The 20,115-nt window shown below is 37.2% G+C and overlaps 1 non-coding gene across 1 annotated transcript; it reads right to left on the minus strand.

The window, feature by feature from the left end:
- Positions 1-2,524: 2,524 nt before the first annotated feature.
- Positions 2,525-2,631, minus strand: LOC127088794 (small nucleolar RNA R71). Its single transcript, XR_007790610.1, has one exon. It is a non-coding gene; the product is annotated as a small nucleolar RNA R71 (small nucleolar RNA).
- Positions 2,632-20,115: the final 17,484 nt, after the last annotated feature.

The following is a 20,115-nucleotide window of genomic DNA, read 5'->3' on the forward strand; positions in this document are numbered from 1 at the left end:
ATCTTAAGAAATGAGAGAGAATTGAAGAGTTGAAATTTGAAGAAATTCACCTTCGGGTAGCAGCTTTGGATCTTGATCTTAATGCAATTCCACTTGGTTCTTCTTCCTCTTGCTTGTAGGAGTTGAATGAAGTGAAAATGGATGTGAATCCTTGGAGTTCTTGTTCATAAACAGAAGTTGAATCAAGAACTCGATTTCAAAGAAATACTCATGGTATTTGATAACACTGAAATTTACCGTATTTTCGACTCCGATTTCACATGCATTCTAGTTGTTTTATTGTTATTTTGTTGTGTTATTACTATATTTTTCTTTGTTTTCAGGTTTTTACTTTAATCGGAGCCCCGATCGAGAAAAGGAGTGAAAAAGAGCTAAAAACTCTAAAATTCAGCATTTTGTACTTGTGGCTTACCCCATGGCTGGCGCCATAGACCCTGCCATGACGTGTCCAAGCTCAACTTTCCTCAACTGCCACGTTCCCCACTACTTCCACTAAGGCGCCTCAGATTGGCCTTGTGGCAGGCGTCATGGCCTTGTGGCGGGCGCCACAAGAGGAATAGTTTTCCCTCCCATTTTCAAGTTGAAGGGCATCCTTGTCATTTCCATCTTTTTACTTGCTTATAAATAGAAACTCGAAATCACTTTTACAATCATCCAAACTTAGAGCAGAGGCAAACTCAGAGCAACTTTGTTTCACTTAGGCATATATTCAGTATTTTAAAGTGGTAATCGCTTCGCATTGGAGTGTTACCACAATTGTGTAATCAAGTCTGTGAATAGAGTCTGTAATCGAGTTTGGAGCACTTTGGAAGGAAGTTAATCCTGCCGCCATTTTCATTTCCGCTTTGCAATTATTCAACCCTCCAATTGGAGCAGATTTTTATTACTTGTCTTTATCTTATTTATTTTCTCGCACTCGCTTTAAATTATTTATTTCCTCGCACTCACTTTACTTTATTTATTTCCTCGCACTCGCTTTACTTTATTTATTTTCCCGCACTCGCTTTACTTTATTTATTTTCCTCGCACTCGCTTTAAATTATTTATTTCCTCGCACTCGCTTTAAATTATTTATTTTCTCGCACTCGCACTACTTTTATTTACTTTCCGCACTCGCACTACTTTTATTTACTTTCCGCACTCGCACTACTTTTATTTAAATTAATGCACTTTTACTTTACCATGTCTAACTAAATTTATAAGGTTAGAATGTAAGGATCGTAATCGAACTGATAATCCGTACAATTGTTCGTAGAAGCACTTAAGGGCGATTTTAACTTTCAACTTAAGTTTTCCCACACTTAATCTCCATTGGGTAAGATCGAAATCCGTCCAACATCTTTTTAAACTTAATTGTTTTTAACTATTTCAAAAACAGCGAAAGCGCTTTGTTTAGTTCATTAGGAGTTTTTAACTTAAGAAGAAAAGAAATTTTAAAACTATTTTCGGACGCGTTTATAAGTTTAGAGTCTGGTTCATAAGAACCTCTTTTGGTTAAGAAATCCAGGTTATAATACTATTCAACTTAGTCAAGATACTATATTTCTTAAAAATAGGTTTACTACTCTAACACAATGCGCGCCTTTTTATAAGTGACAATAAGAGGGTTTGATTAGGGAGTACAACTCGGTTCTGAATACGCGAAAGCGACAGTTCCTGTTAAATTAGTTCTTTTTAAAGTAGGAAACACTGCCTATAAGTAATTCTATTGGCAAGTACTTGGATTATTAATTGATTACGTGAATTACATTCGACCCTGTCTTTATTAATTAATCTTTATTCAACACTTTACTTTTCGTTGCACACTCCAAAAACACCTATTTTGATTGCCTTTGATAAACACCATAACAATAGATAATGATAGATTGACACTTGGTCTCTGTGGATTCGACAATCTTTTATATTACTCTGACGCATTCATATACTTGCGAAAATACCGCATCAAGTTTTTGGCGCCGTTGCCGGGGACCAATTTCGTCAAATTTCATTTCCTTGTTGTTATATCATTTAGACTTAGGCTATTTCCCGCCGGTCAATGCGAAGAACTCGCAGCACCGGAAGTTTAAGCTTAGTATACCCTCTGGCGGAACCTGAACGTTACGCTCGCGCACGTTTATTCTTTCATAGAATTAAGAGAGATATGGCTGAAGATCAAAACCAAAGACCTCTTAAGGACTTCACTCAACCATCTAATGAAGAACCTAGTTCTAGTATAGTAAACCCAACCATCCCAACTAATAATTTTGAACTTAAACCATCCCTGTTGCAACTAGTGCAACAGAGACAATTCGCAGGTCTCGCTACTGAGAACCCAAACCAACATTTAAAAATATTTCTTCAATTAGCAGACACTTTTAAAACCAATGGAGCTTCTCCTGAGGCAATACGTTTAAAATTATTTCCTTTTTTCCTCAGAGATAAAGCCCTATCATGGTTAGATTCCCTTCCACCCAATTCCGTTACGACTTGGGATAACCTTAGAAGAGTTTTTCTTGCTAGATATTTTTCCCTGAGTAAAACCGCCGTTCTTCGAAACCATATAACTAGATTTACCCAAAACCAAGGAGAATCGCTGTTCGAAGCTTGGGAGAGATATAAAGAGTTGTTACGAGCATGCCCACATCATGGTTTAGAAAATTGGTTAATCATTCAAACCTTCTATAATGGACTTCACTATAAGACAAAGATGACCATCGACGCTGCCGCAGGCGGTGCGCTGATGAACAAACCTTATCCTGAAGCTAGTGCCCTCATCGAAGATATGGCTCAAAACCATCAATCATGGGGAGTCGAATGAGCGACAGTTGAGAAGAAGGAAGCCCAAGAAGGAGTGAATGAACTAAGCTCTATAGACATGATGCAAGCTAAAATGGACGCATTAGCCCTCAAAGTCGAGCATATGTGCATAAATCCGAATATTGTAGCCGCAGTTTCCTCGGATTGTGAGATATGTGGAACCAAAGGACACCAATCTGCAGAATGCAGTCTATTAAACGAAACCCACTCTGAGCAAGTGAACTACACCCAAGGGAACCCATATTCGAATACCTATAACCCTTGATGGAGGAATCACCCGAACTTCTCCTATAAAAACAATAACCTAATCCAAAATAATGCACCTCCGAGACCTAGTTATCAAGCCCCTAGATCAAACCAACCTATGCAACCTGTGCCACCAAAGCCGAGCCTTGAGAAAATTATGGAAAATTTTATCACCGCTCAAACCCAACAAAACAAGGAGTTCATGAACCAGAACGTTCATGTTAACGAATTGATTACTCAGTTAGGAACCAAGGTTGACCAAATAGTTACTCATACTAAGATGCTTAAAACCCAGATCTCTCAGGTAGCTCTAAACCAAGCCCCTCAGACTACACCTGGAGGACAATTCCCTGGACAACCTCAACAAAATCCGAGAGGACACGCCAATGCCATTACCCTACGAAGTGGGAACGCTTATGATGAGCCACCAAACCCTAGATTGAGTGAACCCGAAACTTCTAAGGAATGTACCAAGCCCCCGGACGAAGTAAAGGAACCAGAGGAATCTGAAAACCAGGAAGGTCGAGAATAAGGAGAAGAACCTAAAGATAAAACTTACGTACCACCCCCGCCATATAAACCACCTATACCATATCCGCAAAGACTCAAACAAACCCAGATCAATAAACAGTATCAAAAATTTATTAAAATTATAGAAAAACTTCATGTAGAAATCCCTTTCACAGAAGCCATCACCCAAATACCTTCTTATGTAAATTTTCTCAAAGACATCCTTACCAACAAACGTAGACTTGACGATCCGAAGCCTTTGGAATGTAATGCTATTTTCGAGGATAAATTAGCGAAAAAAGATAAAGATCCTGGAAATTTCTCCATTCCTTGCCTTTTGGGTAATCATGTCATCGAAAAAGCTTTTCTAGACTTAGGAGCTAGTGTGAGCCTAATGCCTTTAGCAGTTTGTGAGAGGTTAAACTTAGGAGAATTACAGCCCACTAAGATGTCACTTCAGTTAGTCGATAGATCTGTTAAGTATCCGATAGGCATTTTAGAAGATGTTCCTATTAGGATAGGTCAGTTATTTATCCCTACTGATTTTGTTGTCATGGACATCAAAGAGGACAATGATATACCAATCCTTCTAGGTAGACCATTCTTATCGACTGCAAGAGCCATAATAGATGTCAAGAAAGGAAAGTTGACATTTGAGGTAGGTGACGAGAAAATAGAATTTATACTTTCGAAATTTCTTATGGCACCTGTGATGGGAGACTCGTGTTATGCCTTAGATATCATTGATGAATGTGTTAGAGAATTAGAATAAAAAGAAATTATAAAAACAATTAAGTTACCATCAACTCTCATAAGGGAAGATGATGACTTTAAGAAACCCTACATCGATGATAACCTTTATGAATGTTTATCCCTTACTCCAGATCATATGCCATGCCCTAAGAAACCAACCTTAGAACTTAAGGATCTGCCTAAGAACCTGAGATATGAGTTCCTCGATGAAAAGATGAACCGTTCAGTTATAGTTAGTGCTACCTTGAGCCAAGAGGAAACGAACCAACTTTTAGACGTTTTACGAAGATATCCCTCAGCCTTAGGATATAATATCTCTGACCTGAAAGGTATAAGCCCATCCGTATGCATGCATCGGATTTCGCTCGAAGAAGATTCAAAACCCTCCAGAGAACATCAGAGAAGAATAAATCCTATAATGAGTGATGTCGTTAAAAAGGAAGTTCTTAAGTTACTTGAGGCAGGGATCATCTACCAGATCTCGGATAGTAAGTGGGTCAGCCATGTGCATGTAGTACCTAAAAAGGGAGGCATCACAGTCGTGCAAAACGATAAAGGCGAACATGTAGCAAAACGTTTAGAAGGAGGATGGCGGATGTGTATAGATTATAGAAAATTAAATAAAGCAACTAGGAAGGATCATTTCCCTTTACCATTTATAGACCAAATGTTGGAGCGTCTAGCCAGAAACTCTTACTTCTGTTATCTAGATGGATACTCTGGATTCTTCCAAATACCTATCCACCCCGAAGATCAAGAAAAAACTACCTTTACATGCCCTTATGGAACTTTTGCCTACAGACGAATGCCATTCGGCCTCTGTAATGCCCCAACTACTTTCCAACGCTGCATGATGTCAATCTTTGCAGATTACCTTGATGGTATCATGGAAGTGTTTATGGATGATTTCTCGGTTTGCGGATTTGATTTCCACAATTGTCTTGCTAACCTTGAGAAAATCCTGGAGAGATGCGTGGAGGTGAACCTCGTGCTAAACTGGGAAAAATGTCATTTCATGGTAACCGAAGGAATAGTTTTAGGACATATAGTTTCTGAAAAAGGTATAGAGGTAGATAAGCTAAAATAGAAGTTATAGAAAACCTAAAACCACCAAAAACCATCAGAGAAGTCCGAAGCTTTCTTGGCCACGCTGGATTCTACCAGCGTTTTATTAAGGACTTCTCCAAAATAACTAAACCTTTAACTGGAATTTTAATGAAAGATGCTGAATTCATTTTCGATGAAAAATGTAATGACGCATTTAATCTTTTAAAGCAAGCATTGATCTCAGCACCCATTATGAAACCACCTGATTGGTCAGAACCTTTTAAGATAATGTGCGATGCTAGTGATTATGCAGTTGGAGCCGTTCTAGGACAAAGGAAAGATAAAAAATTACATGCCATTTATTATGCCAGTAGAACCCTAGATGCTGCCCAACTTAACTATGCAACAACTGAAAAAGAATTACTCGCTGTAGTTTTCGCTATAGACAAATTTAGATCTTATCTAGTAGGAGCAAAAATTATAGTTTACACCAATCATGCTGCCATTCGTTACCCATTAAGTAAAAAAGATGCCAAGCCCAGGTTACTCCGATGGATTCTATTACTACAAGAGTTTGATTTAGACATAAGAGATAAAAAAGGCACTAAAAATGTAATAGCCGATCACCTTTCTAGGCTAGAACATCTAAAACCAGAACTAGTACCCATAAATGATGATTTCTCCTATGATAGACTGATAGCTAGAGTAGAAACCATTGAAAATAATAACCTAGATCCTGGTGAGCACCCCCAAAATTCCTTAGAAATAAGTAACGTACCCTGGTATACAGACTTCGTTAATTACCTAGCTGCTGATATAGTACCCCCTGATCTTGACTACCATCGTAAGAAGAAATTCTTCCACGATGTGAGAAACTTCTATTGGGACGAACCGCTCCTTTTCAAAAGGGGTAAAGATGGCATTTTTCGCCGTTGCGTTCCAGAAGAAGAGGTAAATAGTATTATCGAGCATTGTCACTCTGCACGATATGGTGGACATGCGAGCACCTCTAAGACGTACGCCAAGATTCTTCAAGCTGGCCTATTCTGGCCTACCATGTGGCGAGATGTCTATGCTTGCATTGTCAAATGTGATAGATGCCAATGCACTAGAAACATTTCAAGGCGTGATGAAATGCCTCTAAGAAACATTCAGGAAGTAGAACTCTTTGACGTATGGGGTATAGATTTCATGGGACCTTTCCCACCATCCTTAGGAAACAGGTATATCTTAGTAGTTGTAGACTATGTGTCTAAGTGGATTGAAGCTATAACTGCACCCACAAACGACACTAGGGTAGTGATTAAACTATTTAAAAACTATATATTCCCTAGATTTGGAACACCGCGTTTAGTCATAAGCGATGGAGGATCACACTTCATATCGAGAATATTTGACAAACTTTTAAGAAAATATGGAGTTAGGCATAGAGTAGCAACACCATACCACCCACAGACTAGTGGCCAAGTAGAAGTATCTAATGGGGAGATAAAACAAATCCTAGAGAAAATTGTTTCTATTTCTAGGAGAGACTGGTCTCAGAAGCTTCAAGAAGCATTATGGGCCTACAGAACCGCTTTCAAAACCCCTATAGGAACTACTCCTTATGAACTAGTTTATGGAAAATCCTGTCACTTACCGTTCGAATTAGAGCATAAGGCCTATTGGGCCATTAAAACTTTGAATTTAGACTACCTAGCCGCTGGAGAAAAGCGTACCCTTGACATTCACAGACTAGAAGAACTTAGGCAATCTGCCTACGAGAATGCAAAAATATACAAAGAAATAACAAAAGCCTATCACGACAAAAGAATAGTAAAGAAAAACTTCAATATAGGCGATCCTGTTCTCCTTTTCAACTCTAGGTTACGACTCTTCCCTGGAAAGCTACGCTCAAGATGGACTGGCCCATTCGAAGTATCCAAGATTCTGAGATCCGGAGCTGTGGAAATCAAGAACGAAACCTGTAGTCCATTCATTGTAAATGGACAAAGACTGAAGCTCTACGAAGGAGGAGACATTCCAGCATACTACTCAAGCCACACCCTGATTGATCTGCCAATTCCTACTACTACAGGTGTATAAATTCTAATCGTCAAGCTAATGACGTTAAACAAGCGCTGCGTGGGAGGCAACCCATGGTTTTTCTTTCATTTTACTTTTTCGCATTTATTTTATTTTATTTTATCATATTTTGCATTGAGACTAAAATTTGAATGGTTTGCATTTTCAGGATCACTTTCTTAACTTTTACAGGATGCAGGATTTCGATGACATGCACGTGGCCTATAGAGATAATGCTCAGAGAGAGCGCTACGTCACTCTGTATCAGCGCCCTATGGCACCCACACGTTATCCTGATCAGCACTGTATGGAGGCACTGAGTATCGAGCCGAGTATCCGATTCCTTAGCCACCAGCTTCACTAGGACGAGTTTGCTGATGACTTGAGTAACACCTACAGGAACCTGACATTGGAGTTCCTGAGTTCATTCGACTATGACCCATACTCTGGACCAGATGGGTATGCTGCTTTCAGGCTCTTTGGAGTTGAGTACTCTTTCAGCCAAAAAGAGTTCGGCGACCTACTGGGCTTCCAAACCACTCCTGATGCTATCCCGGAGACACCTATGGGATATTTTCTGGGTAAGGAGGTTGAAAAGTTTTGGAGTGATATCTTAGGTGGAGGAAGCCAGGATCCATCTACGCAGCTATCTCATGTTATACATAACCCCGCCTTTAGATACTTTCAGATGATATTAGCACATTCCTTCCTGGGAAAACCGGATGCAGAGACACTACTGAGTGAAGAGGAGATCTTCCTATTATTTTGTGCATCCCAGTCTCGCCCAGTAGCATGTGGGAACTTTTTGTTATATAGTCTCAGCGGTATCTCCAGATCTACCGAAGGAGTCATCCATGTGGGCGAGATCATCACGCAGATTGTTGTCGCTTTAGGTCTGTCTCGCAAGCAGTCACATCTCCGGATCTACTGTAGGTACACTACCATGGACATCGACTTCTGTTTGACCAGAGGGTTGATGAGGAGAGCCTCTTTTCACCCATGTCAGTTCCGATTGCTGGTTGACAACGAGGCTATCCATTATTTCACACTGCCAGATCCTATGATGACTAGTGTGCATGATCCAGCGAATTGGAGTTATGCTCTAGAGGGCCAGGGAGAGACCGTCGAGAAGCCGAGATCACCACCCATTGCTGAATACACGCCTACACCACCATCTCCCAGGATCACTATTTTCTCTAATAATCTTTCATTGCAGACCCCCGACATCCACACTCAGATTACTGAGTGTCGTAGAGAGATCACAGAGCTTAGACAGGAGGTGGCTGACCTCACTTTACAGATGGGAGTGTCTGATCTCACCCATTCTACTGAAGCTGACTGTCTATATCAGGAGATCGTAGAGCTCAGGCAGGAGGTAGCCATGCTCCCTGGATCCTCTCAGGAAGACGACATCCCTACTATATGATCTCACCATTTCATCTTATTTTATCTCTTTTTTATATTTCTCGTATTTACATAACTCATCTTATATTATCGCATTTGGAATATTATATAAACTACGTATATACATTGATATTTCTACTTTTATTTATATATGTCTTATGTTTGTTTTATGTGCATTTTTCTATTTTCAGTTATTTATTTATTTATTAGTCTAATATTTAATTTTTTGTTTCATTTTCATTTTTATTTTTACTTTTATAAAAATTATGCAAGCCAATGATACTAGGAAATCACAAGACAAATGCTATTCGGACCCCTCAAAGCCAAAAGACAAAGAGAAGCCCAAGCCAAAGGACCAAAATCCGGCCCAGCCAGATTTTGCCTTGTGGCACCCGTCATAGACCCTATGGCGCCCGCCACAGCGTCTGTAAAAGGTCGGGGCAGAACCCCTTTCTTCACCATTTTCACACCTTACAACCTTCCAAACCCATTTTTTCACCTTGGAAAAACATCCTTGAACCCACAAAAAGCTCACACCTTTCTAATCCCCACACCGTACAAATCATTTTTTCGATTTCCATTTCCATTTTCATCCGTCGGATTTTGTAAAAATCCAACCTTTTCACATTTCACTTCATCTTCTTCATCACTTTTCAAGAGCTACACAAATGGAGTTTAATGGATTCATTCTTCGAGGAGGGATGCATTTGGCTTTGGGACCACACCTTGGCATCCTCCTTACCCCTCATTCATTAGGTTTGCATTGGGAGAGATCACCAAGCATTTTTATTGTATCATACTTTGTCTTTCTTTGTTTACTAACCAAAATACCAAAAATATGTCTAGCATAGTTTTATTTCTTTTGTAGGTAGTGTGTGCATTCATTTGTGCCCTATCAAGCCCATATCTAGGGTTTGGTACCCTCATTGCAAGATATCAATAAAGGAAAGGTTCATATTGGTTATAAACATCATATATGGATCCCCATCTTCATTATTTGTCATTTTGATCAAGAATTCATCAAGAGTTTGAAGCTTGTTTGCCTTGGAAACCCTAATTCATCTAGGTATCTTGTGTGACTTCCTTAGTAAGTTTCTTCAACAATAGGTCAAATATATCAAGGTATACTTCATTATAAATCATACTATGCATATATTATCCTCCATGAGTCCCAAAGATCAATAGAACTTCAAGTTTGCAAGTTGGTTCAAAGAAGTTGACTAGAGAAAGTCAACTGGTCAAAACTGGGGTTCCCTAGACCCTATCTCCTACAATTTTTGTCCCGTGAAAATAATTCCAAGAGAAAATTTCCTCTTTATGACATTAAAAACAAGTTTAATTTTTGCATAAAGATCTATTTTTTCTTAGAAAGTCATTTTTTATGGTGAAACATTTTTGGTCATTGTGTCTATGCCCTAGTTAGGAGGTCAACTTCCGAGGACTATAACTTGCTCGATTTTCATGATATGAAGGCCATCCAAGTTCCATGATCAATTTAAATATGTCTTATCCAATTTTTATTCTTTGATAAATATCAAATTCAACTCTCAAGGGCATGTGCCAAGAGGAAACATTATAGGTCATTTTGGGCCATCATCATTGAACAAGCAATTTTCCTCAACTTCTAAAATACATAACTCACTCATGCTAAATCCAAATGATGTCAAATTTATGACCAAATTGAAGAGGAATGAAATAACTACAACTTTGGTGAAGAAAGTCATTTGGAGCTCATAGCAAAAGTTATTTAAGGTGGAAGAAGTGGTCATTTGACTTTGTACTTAGAAAATTTTCAACCATGTTTGATTTCTCAAAATTCATCATGATCCATGCTCCAAATGGAAACATGTTTAACATCAAAGTTGTTCCCCTTGATGTCACCTTTTCAAAATGCCCAAGAACACTTCTTTTGGAGCATTTTACAAGGACTTGCGCATGGTTCCTTTGTTGGGTTTGTTTTGGCAACTTTTGAACTCAAATGATCATTTCTTTTTGCATGTTTCCATGTGATAACTTCAGTACCAAATGTGCACGAATTGGAAGTGGATTGCATCATTGGTTGGGCCTAATTCAATGCCCATGCACCCATGCATAACTTGCTAAATTTGTCCAAAATTCAGAAGGTGTGGAAATCAATTCATGAGCTTATAAATAGAAGTGCATTGCTTCAGAATCAAGGACACACATTGGTCAAGCCTTGCCAAGCCATCCCAGAACCCTACTCCATAGAATACCTTGAGGATTTCTTTGAAACCGAGTTTTAATTTCACCTTCTGTTTGAAGATTCAAACTCCAAGGATTCATTGCCATTTTCATCTCATTTGATCACTGCAAGCAAGAGGAGGAAGAACCAAGTGGATTTACATAGAGATCAAGCCAAATCACTACTACCCAAAGGTCAATTTTTCCAAACTTCAAGCCTTCGATTCTCTCTCAATTCTCCACCATTCTCTTTGATTATTGGTTGTCTAAAGTCCTACCAATGTAGGAAACAAGATTGAGTTGCTTTGAGGTCAAATCGAAGCAACTCAGGTCATGTACCTCAAAATTCAACTCCTCATATCTCTCAATATATTTGGAATTGGATAAAATTGAGTTCAAATTCATGATCCTGAGCTTTTTCTCTTTAAAATATTATCCTTACTTTTCACTTTCAGATTGGTTAAGGGTGGACCAGTCCGATGAGGTCCACCAGAGAAGATGACCAGAGTTAGGGCTCTGGTGGTATGTTGGCATTGCCCAGACCATCTGATCATGAGTCCACGTTTTAATCTCAACCACTCCTTCTGATTACCATCCATATGACGCGTTGCCTTAGGTGTATGGTGGGAAGCGCACGTTTGGCCATCAGATCTACCACCTCAATTAATGAGGGAGATCTGATGACCCTCGTTTTTTTTTAATTTTTATTTTATTTCTGATTTTCCATTTAATTCCTTTCTTTTGTTTAATTCATATTAATTTCATTTTTTATCCAAAAAGATGGGACTTTCACCAAAAGTCTTTAAATACTTTCCCCTTTCATATTTTGAATTAAAAATATTTTTTGGAATAATTTTGATATTTTTCATGAGTTAAATGTTTTTTGGCTTATTTTTAATTATTTTAAAATACTTCTGACTTTCCAAAAATCATGAATTTTTTTTGTCTAAGATCCATTGACCTTGTTTGACCTAGGATAAATCCATTGGACATTTATTTGGTGTTTTAAAGGGATTTGAGGTTTTGTCCATTTGTAAATGAATTTTAATTCTTTTTTTAATTGATTTAATGCTTAAAAAATATGTTGAGCCATCTTGATGGTCTTGTGATGTTTGACTTTCTGTTTGGGCCTTGGTCATGGTTGATTTGACTTTTGTTTGATCAATACCATTGGATTTAGGGGATTGATGAAATGTATATTTCATCTTCCAAAATGAATGGATGGTATTGATCAGATGAAATTCCTCTCATGATCAATTTGTGTTTCTACATCCCCCTCCCTCTTCATCTCCATCCCAATTTTTCCCTAATCCTTTACTTGACCAATGATTTCTCTAATGTCTAAATGCTAGTTGATTCATCAATGACATTGTGCCAGATGAATCAACCCAAGTCTGACTGAGATAGGTCTTCCCATTTTTTTAGTGAGTGGTATATTTTAGGAGTTTGGTTCTTTGTACCAAATCTCTAACATGCATTAACACCTATATTTTTATTGTCCGGCCCAGATAGTTGTGACTTCTACATAAGTCTAATTAAGATTGCTTAATATAGAGATAAATTTGTCCCCCAAGGCATAACATTATAGTAAGTGAGATTATAATTCTCCCATTCTTCATGACATTGTATAGAAACTTAGCCTTTTTCCATTCATGAGAGTTAGTGGCATACTTGTTGATTTATTCAAGTTGGAGCCTTTCTCATGGATGATGTCTTGGTTCAAGGATTCTTACTTGTGAATGAATGGTTGAGTGTTCTCCAAAGAATGACTTAATCAATTAAAACTCATCACTAAAACTTGACTAACACTTGACTAACTTTTATTCATGTTGCTTTTTTTTAAGTCATTTACTTTGTGCAATTTAAATTTCAGCACCTTTATCATTCATTTTCATTTACATTTCATGCAACTTATTTATGTTTCAATCCTTTTTCACTTTGCTCACTTGAGTCATGTCTTGTGATTGTATATATTATTTGTTTGTCTTTGTTTTGTTTGTGATCTTAGGACCTTAAAATACTTAATAACAACAAAAAACCCTAAAAAACTTCTTGATGGATTGTTGGATTTGATATGAACTTTTTGACTTAGAACTAGATAACATTCCCCGTGCTAAAGGACTTGGCCAATGCCAACATCTGAGACCGAGCTATCTTTGACCATGCCTTCATCTAATGCAAGATCTTGGATCCCTTTGATACGTCTGCTACTCTATCTCTATGCTTAATTATTATATTGTTATTATTTTCTATGTCTGATGTTTGTTCTGAGTTGATCAAGTAATATTTCATCTGCTACATTGGAAGATACTAAAGACTACAAGCTATTGGAAGGCTTGCTTGGATATTATGGATATCTTTATTTGATGCCTTGGTCTTCATATGATGCTTGGATATTTCTCATTGCTTATTGCTTGTTGATCGTCAAAGTCCAAAGGAAAATGGGTTTCTATATGACATTCTTGTCTGTTGGATTGCATCCCATTGATCAGATCTTTTCAACTCTTACTTTTAATTTTTGTCTAGGATAGTCTCTTCATCTCCTCCCACTTCTTAAATTTTAAAATCTCTCCCTCTTTTCAAAAAAATTCTTTACTTGTGATTTCAAACTTACAAATGTTTTAATGATTAGAAGCTTTGGCCTTATGCCATTGAATTTTCAAATTTTTTCTTAAATCAAACTTGTAAATAAACTTAACCATATTGACTTAAATTTCAAAAGAAAAAAATAACTAATAACCCTATTCAAACCTTTGGCATTTTGTGCCTTTCTATGATAAACTTTTTTAAAAATCAATTCACTAACTTCTTTGAAACTTTTACCACGAACTACGGGGTTTTGATCCCTCATTTTTATGTTGGTACGTAGGCATAAGTCCAAAGGTCTTGTTAAACAAAAAAACATAATCAATGAATTATTTTCTCATCTCCCCATTCTATATTTTATCAAACATCATTTAGACAAAATCACTTGCACACAAAAAAGGGCTCCCTATGAGTACCTAAGACACTTTGGGTGCTAACACCTCCCCTCTGTGTAACCAACCCTCGTAATCTCTGGAATTTTATTAGTTTTGATATGAAAACTTCTTATCTTTAGGTTTTGTTCGTACTTTTCCATTTTCCTTTGGAAATAATAAAAGCACGGTGGCGACTCTAGTTTTACTGACATCAAGTTTATCCATAGCTTGATGGTCACGAATTTACCGCTACAGAAATTAAGTGGCGACTCTACTGGGGAGTAGTCATCAGTGGGTTTAGCCTACTTTTTTGTGTGTATATATTTGTATATTTGATGTTGTTTGTATATATTATTGTATGATACTCTGTCTGTTGTGCTTGATGATCTCATTGTGGTGAGATATGTTCTAACCCAAACTTGAGTGCAATCTAAGATAGGAGGGTGGTATAGTCATGTTGACTTTGAAGGAGTAGTTCTGGAAGATTTGACATGAGATCCCCCACTCAGTGGAGACCTCTTTGGAGTTACTAATGTCACACGAGTAAGTCGTGGATAAACATTACTTTCTCTAAATCTACGGTCTGAGAAGTTGAGGACCGTAGAACATTTAACCTAACTTGGCCTATTTAGGATGTAGTGCGAAGATTGTTCAAGTGCATACTTGATAACAGTTGTTACGCGATATTACACTCAGAGGAGTTTCTCTTGAGAATATTATGGGTTGATGAGTCAGTCATCCTAACCAATAATATCCGATAGATGGGATCAAGACTCTGGGAACTTCTTAGAACATGATATATAGGTTTTTATTCTTAGTACACTCCTATGGGATGGTTCTTAACCCGACTTCATGCTCGTGAATCATAACAAACCCTTTGATTCTTGGTTAATCCGATCAAGTCTTTTAAATATCAATGGAACTTGGGTGTTGATAGGGTGAAAACAATAATCCACCAAAATGGATGATTGATCTTGATTATGACTTAATCCATCCCTTAACCTTTGTTTGTGTTTGCCTTGTGTGTGATTGTTTCATTCATGCATTCATGCGTATCGTAACATTCATCGCAGAAAATAAATTTCAAGGAACTAAGGTCTTATTTGCAAATATTTCCAGACCATGGATTATGGAGGAAGGAACACTAAGAAGTACAATTTCAGATGTCCTGATTTGAAAGAGCTAAGGAAGTTGTCATCCTTTGTATTAGATCACTTGGACTTTAAGCAACGTCATGTAAAGCTCTTGCCTGTACTATCTACTGATATGGTTGAAGGACTTTTGAGTGTTTTGGTTCAGTTTTATGACCCCCTCTATTGGTGCTTCACTTTTCCCGACTATCAGCTTGTACCTACGTTGGAGGAGTATTCCCATCTCTTGGGTATACCCGTATCTGACAAGGTACCTTTAAGTGGATTGGAGGAGATTCTGATATTTCATGTCATAGTCGAAGCTCTTCATCTGAAGAAATCTGAGATTGATGCTCATTTGGTGAAGAAAGGAGGAATTCTTGGGTTGACTTATGTGTTTCTCATTGGTCGAGCTATTATTTTTGCTCAAGCTGGTAGCATGGATTCTTTTCAAGCTATCTTGGTATTACTCATTTATGGCTTGTCCTTGTTCCCTAACATTGACAGTTTTGTTTATGTTAACGTCATTAGAACTTTCTTGATTGGGAATCCTGTTCCGACTCTGTTGGGTGACATGTATTTCTCTTTGCATTTGAGGAATTCTAAAGGTGGTGGAACCATTGTGTGTTGTGTTCCTCTTCTGTACAAGTGGTTTATTTTGCACTTGCCTCAGAAGCCTGCTTTTGTGGAAACCGACAATGTCTACGGTGGTCCTAGAGACTTATATCTCTCACTAATGATGATATTGTCTAGTATGATTCTGCATTGGGTAGCTTGGATATTATTGACAAATGTGGTGAGTTCTCTAGCGTGTCTCTCATTGGTACGCAAGGAGGAATCAACTACAACCCTGCTTTGGCCCGTTGTCAACTTGGGTTCCCCTTGAGAGAACCCAATAACATTCAGTTAGAGGGTCTATTCTATCAAAAGGGTAAAGATACGTTCTTGAAATATAAGTACAATGTTGATATGGAGCCAGATAGAGATTAGTTGAGGTCTATGTCTCAGAAGGACAAAAAGACGTTCAAAGAATATTCCCAGAGATGGAGGGAGTTGGCTACACATATTAGTCCACCTTTGGAAGAAAAGGAGATGACTAAGATTTTCTTGAAGATGCTGAGTTCATTTTACTATGAACGAATGATCGTAAGTTCCCCCAATGATTTCCCCGAAATGGTGAACATGGGGATGAGATTGGAAGAAGGAGTATGTGAGGGACGTTTATTGTTTCCAAAGGAAAAGGGAAAATGTACGAACAAAACCCAAAGATAAGAAGTTTTCAAATCAAAACTAATAAAATGTCAGAGATTACAGGTAAGGGGGTTGGTTACACAAAGGGAAGGTGTTAGCACCCAAAGTGTTCTAAGTACTCCTAGGGAGCCCTTTTTGTATGCATATGTTTTTGGTATAAATGATATTTGATAAAATATAGAGTTTGGGAATGAGAAAGGAATTCATTGATTATATTTTTGTGTTTGACAAGACCTTCGGTCTTATGCCTACGTACCAACATAAAAATGAGGGTTCAAAACCCCCTAGTTCGTGGTAAAAATTTCAAAGAAGTTAATGAATTGATTTTAACAAAAAGTTTAACAAGAAAAGGGCACAAGAGGCCAAAGGTTTGAGTGGGGTTATTAGTTCTTTCTTTTTGAAATTTGAAGTAAATATGGTTAAGTTTATTTACAATTTTGATTTAAGAAAAAGTTTTTAAAAAAATTCTATGGCATAAGGTCAAGGTTTCTAATCATTAAAACATGTCTAAGTTTGAAATCACAAGCAAAGAAAGTTTTTGAAAAGAGGGAGATATTTTGAAATTAAAGAAGTGTGAGGAGATGAATACCCTAAGCAAAAATTAAAAGTTAAGAGTTGAAAAGATCTGACCAATGGGATGCAATCCAACAGATAAGAATGTCATGTAGAAACTCATTTTCCTTTGAACTTTGATAAGCAATAAGCAATATCCAAATATCATGTGAAGATCAAGGCATCAAATAAAGATAGCCATAATATCCAAGAAATTAGTTCAATAGCTAGCATTCTTTAGTGTCTTTTCAATGTAGCAGATGAAATATTCGTTGATCAACTCAGAACCAAAACATCAGACATAGACAATAATAACAAAATAAATAATTAAGCACAGAGATAGAGTAGCTGATGAATCAAAGAGATCCAAGGTCTTGCATCAGATGAAGGCACAGTCAAAGATAGCTCGGTCTCAGATGTTGGCATTGGCCAAGTCCTTTAGCATAGGGAGTGTTTCCTAATTCTAAGTCCAAAAGTTCAGACCAAGTCCAACAGTCCACCAAGATGTTTTTTAGAGTTTTTGTTGTTATTAGGTGTTTTAAGGCCCTAAGACCATAAACAAAACAAAAGCAAACAAACAATATATACAATCACAAGATATGGCTCAAGTGAGCAAAGTGAAAAGGACTCGAAACATAACAAGTTGCAAGAAATGTAAATGGCAATGAATGATAAAGGTACTTGAAATTTAAAATGCATAAACTAAATGACTTGAAAGTAAAGCAATATTAATTAAGAAGTTTGTGAATAGTTAGTCAAATGTTAGTGATGCTTTTTAATTGATTAAGTCATTCTTTGGAGAACACTCAACCATTCATTCACAAGTATGGATCCTTAAACCAAGACATCTTCCAAAAGAGGGGCTCCAACTTGGATAATTTAACACGTATACCACTAGCTCTCATGAAAGAAAAAAAGGTCAAGTTTCCACATAATGCCATGAAGAATGGGAGACTTACAATCTCACTTACTAGAATGTTATGCCTTGAGGGTCAAGTTTAGCTTTATGTTAAGCAATCGTAATTGGACTTATGTAGAAGTCACGACTATCTGAGGTCGGGGAATAAAAATATATGTGTTAATACATGTTAGAGATTTGGTACAAAGAACCATATTCCTAAAACATACCACACACTAAAATAAATGGGAAGGACCTATCTTTGTCAGACTTGTGTTGATTCATCTGAGATAAGGTCATTGATGAACCAACTAGCATTTAGACATTAGAGAAATCATTGGTCCAATAAGGGATTGGGAAAGAATAGGGATGAAGATGAAGAGGGAAGGGGAAGTAGAAACACAAATTGATCATGAGAGGAATTTCATCTGATCAAAACCATCCATTCATTTTGGGAGATGAAACGTACATTTCATCAATCCCCTAAATCCAATTTTTTTGATCAAACAAAAAGTCAAATCCACCATGAAGAAGGCCCAAATAGAAAGTCAAACATCACAAGACCATAAAAATGGCTCAACATAAATTTTAAACATGTAATCAATTAAAAATCAAATTAAAAGTGAATAAAAATGCATTTGTATATGGAGAAAACCTCAAGTCCATTCAAAACACCAAATGAAAGGCCAAGGGATTTATCCTAGGTCAAACAAGGTCAAAGGACCTTAGACAAAAAATTTCATAATTTTTAGAAAGTCACGAGTATTTTAAAACAATTAAAAATATGCATAAAAACATTTAATTCCTGAAAAATACTAAAATTAATCCAAAAAATAATTTTAATTCAAAATATGAAAGAGAAAAATATTTAAAGATGTTTGGTGAAAGTCCTATAGTTTTTTGGATTAAAAATGAATTTTCTATGAATAAAATAAAATAAAGGGATTAAATGAAAATTCAGAAATTAAAATATAATTCAGAAAAATAAGGGTCATCAGATCTCCCTCATTAATTGAGGTGACAGATCTGATGGCCAAGCGCGCGCTCCCACCAAATGCCATAGTCAACGGGTGTACACGCGTGGTAATCAGAAAGAAGGGTTGAGATTAGAATGTGGAGAGATTATCTGATGGATAGGACCTTGCCACCACACGACTGGAGCTAGGGCTCCGGTCATCGTCTTCGGTGGGCCTCACCGGGCTGGTCCACCATCAACCACCACCAAAATAAAAAGTAAGGATATCATTTTAAAGGAAACATGCTCAGGAGCTCGAATCTGGCCTCCATTTTTTTCCAATTCCAAGTATATTAAAAGATACATGGATTTGAAATTTGAGATGCATGATCTGAGTTGCTTCGATTTGACCTTAAAACAACTCAATCTTGTTGCCTACATTGGTAGGACTTCAGACAACCAATAATCAAAGAGAATGGTGAAGAATTAAGAGAGAATTGAAGGCTTAAATTTTATGAAAATTCACCTTCGGGTAGCTATGATTTAGCTTGATCTTGATTTGAATTCATTTGGTTATTCCTCCTCTTGCTTGCAGTGGCCAATTGAGATGAAAAGGGCAATGAATCCTTGGAGTTTGAATCTCAAAACAGAAGGTGAAATTCTAACTCGATTTCACAGAAATATTCAAGGAAATCTATGGTGTAGGGTTCTAGGATAGCTTGGCAAGGCTTGGGAAATGTGTGTGTGCTGATCTTGAGGTAATGCAATGGTATATATAGGCTATGGAATTCAATTTTGCACCCTTTTCAAATTTGGCCAAAAATAGTAACATTGTTGCATGGATGCATGGACATTGATTTGGGACCAAACCATGATGTAATACCACTCTAATTCATGCGTAATGGATACTGAAATCATCACATGTAAGCATGCAAAGAGAAATGATCACTTGAATTCAAAACTTGCCAAAACAAACCCAACAAAGGAACCATGCGCAACTCCCTTAATTCTTGTCCAAATGAAGTGATCTTGGACTTTTTGGAAATGTGAAATCAAGAGGAACAACTTTGATGTTGAACATGTTTCCATTTGGAGCTTGTATCATGATGAATTTTAAGGTGGAAGTTGGAGAAATCAAACATAGTTGAAAATTTTCTAAGTACAAAGTCAAATGACCACTTCTTCCACCTTGAATAACTTTTGCTATGAGCTCCTAACGAAAATGGTTTCTTCATCAACATTGTATCTATTTAATACCTATTCAATTTGGTCACATATTTTACATAATTTGGATTTGGCATGAGGGAGTTATGCATTTTAGAAGTTGAGGAAAATTCTTTGTTCAAT

The sequence above is a fragment of the Lathyrus oleraceus genome, chromosome 5, assembly GCF_024323335.1.
Source record: "Lathyrus oleraceus cultivar Zhongwan6 chromosome 5, CAAS_Psat_ZW6_1.0, whole genome shotgun sequence".
In the NCBI taxonomy this organism is placed as follows: domain Eukaryota; kingdom Viridiplantae; phylum Streptophyta; class Magnoliopsida; order Fabales; family Fabaceae; genus Lathyrus; species Lathyrus oleraceus.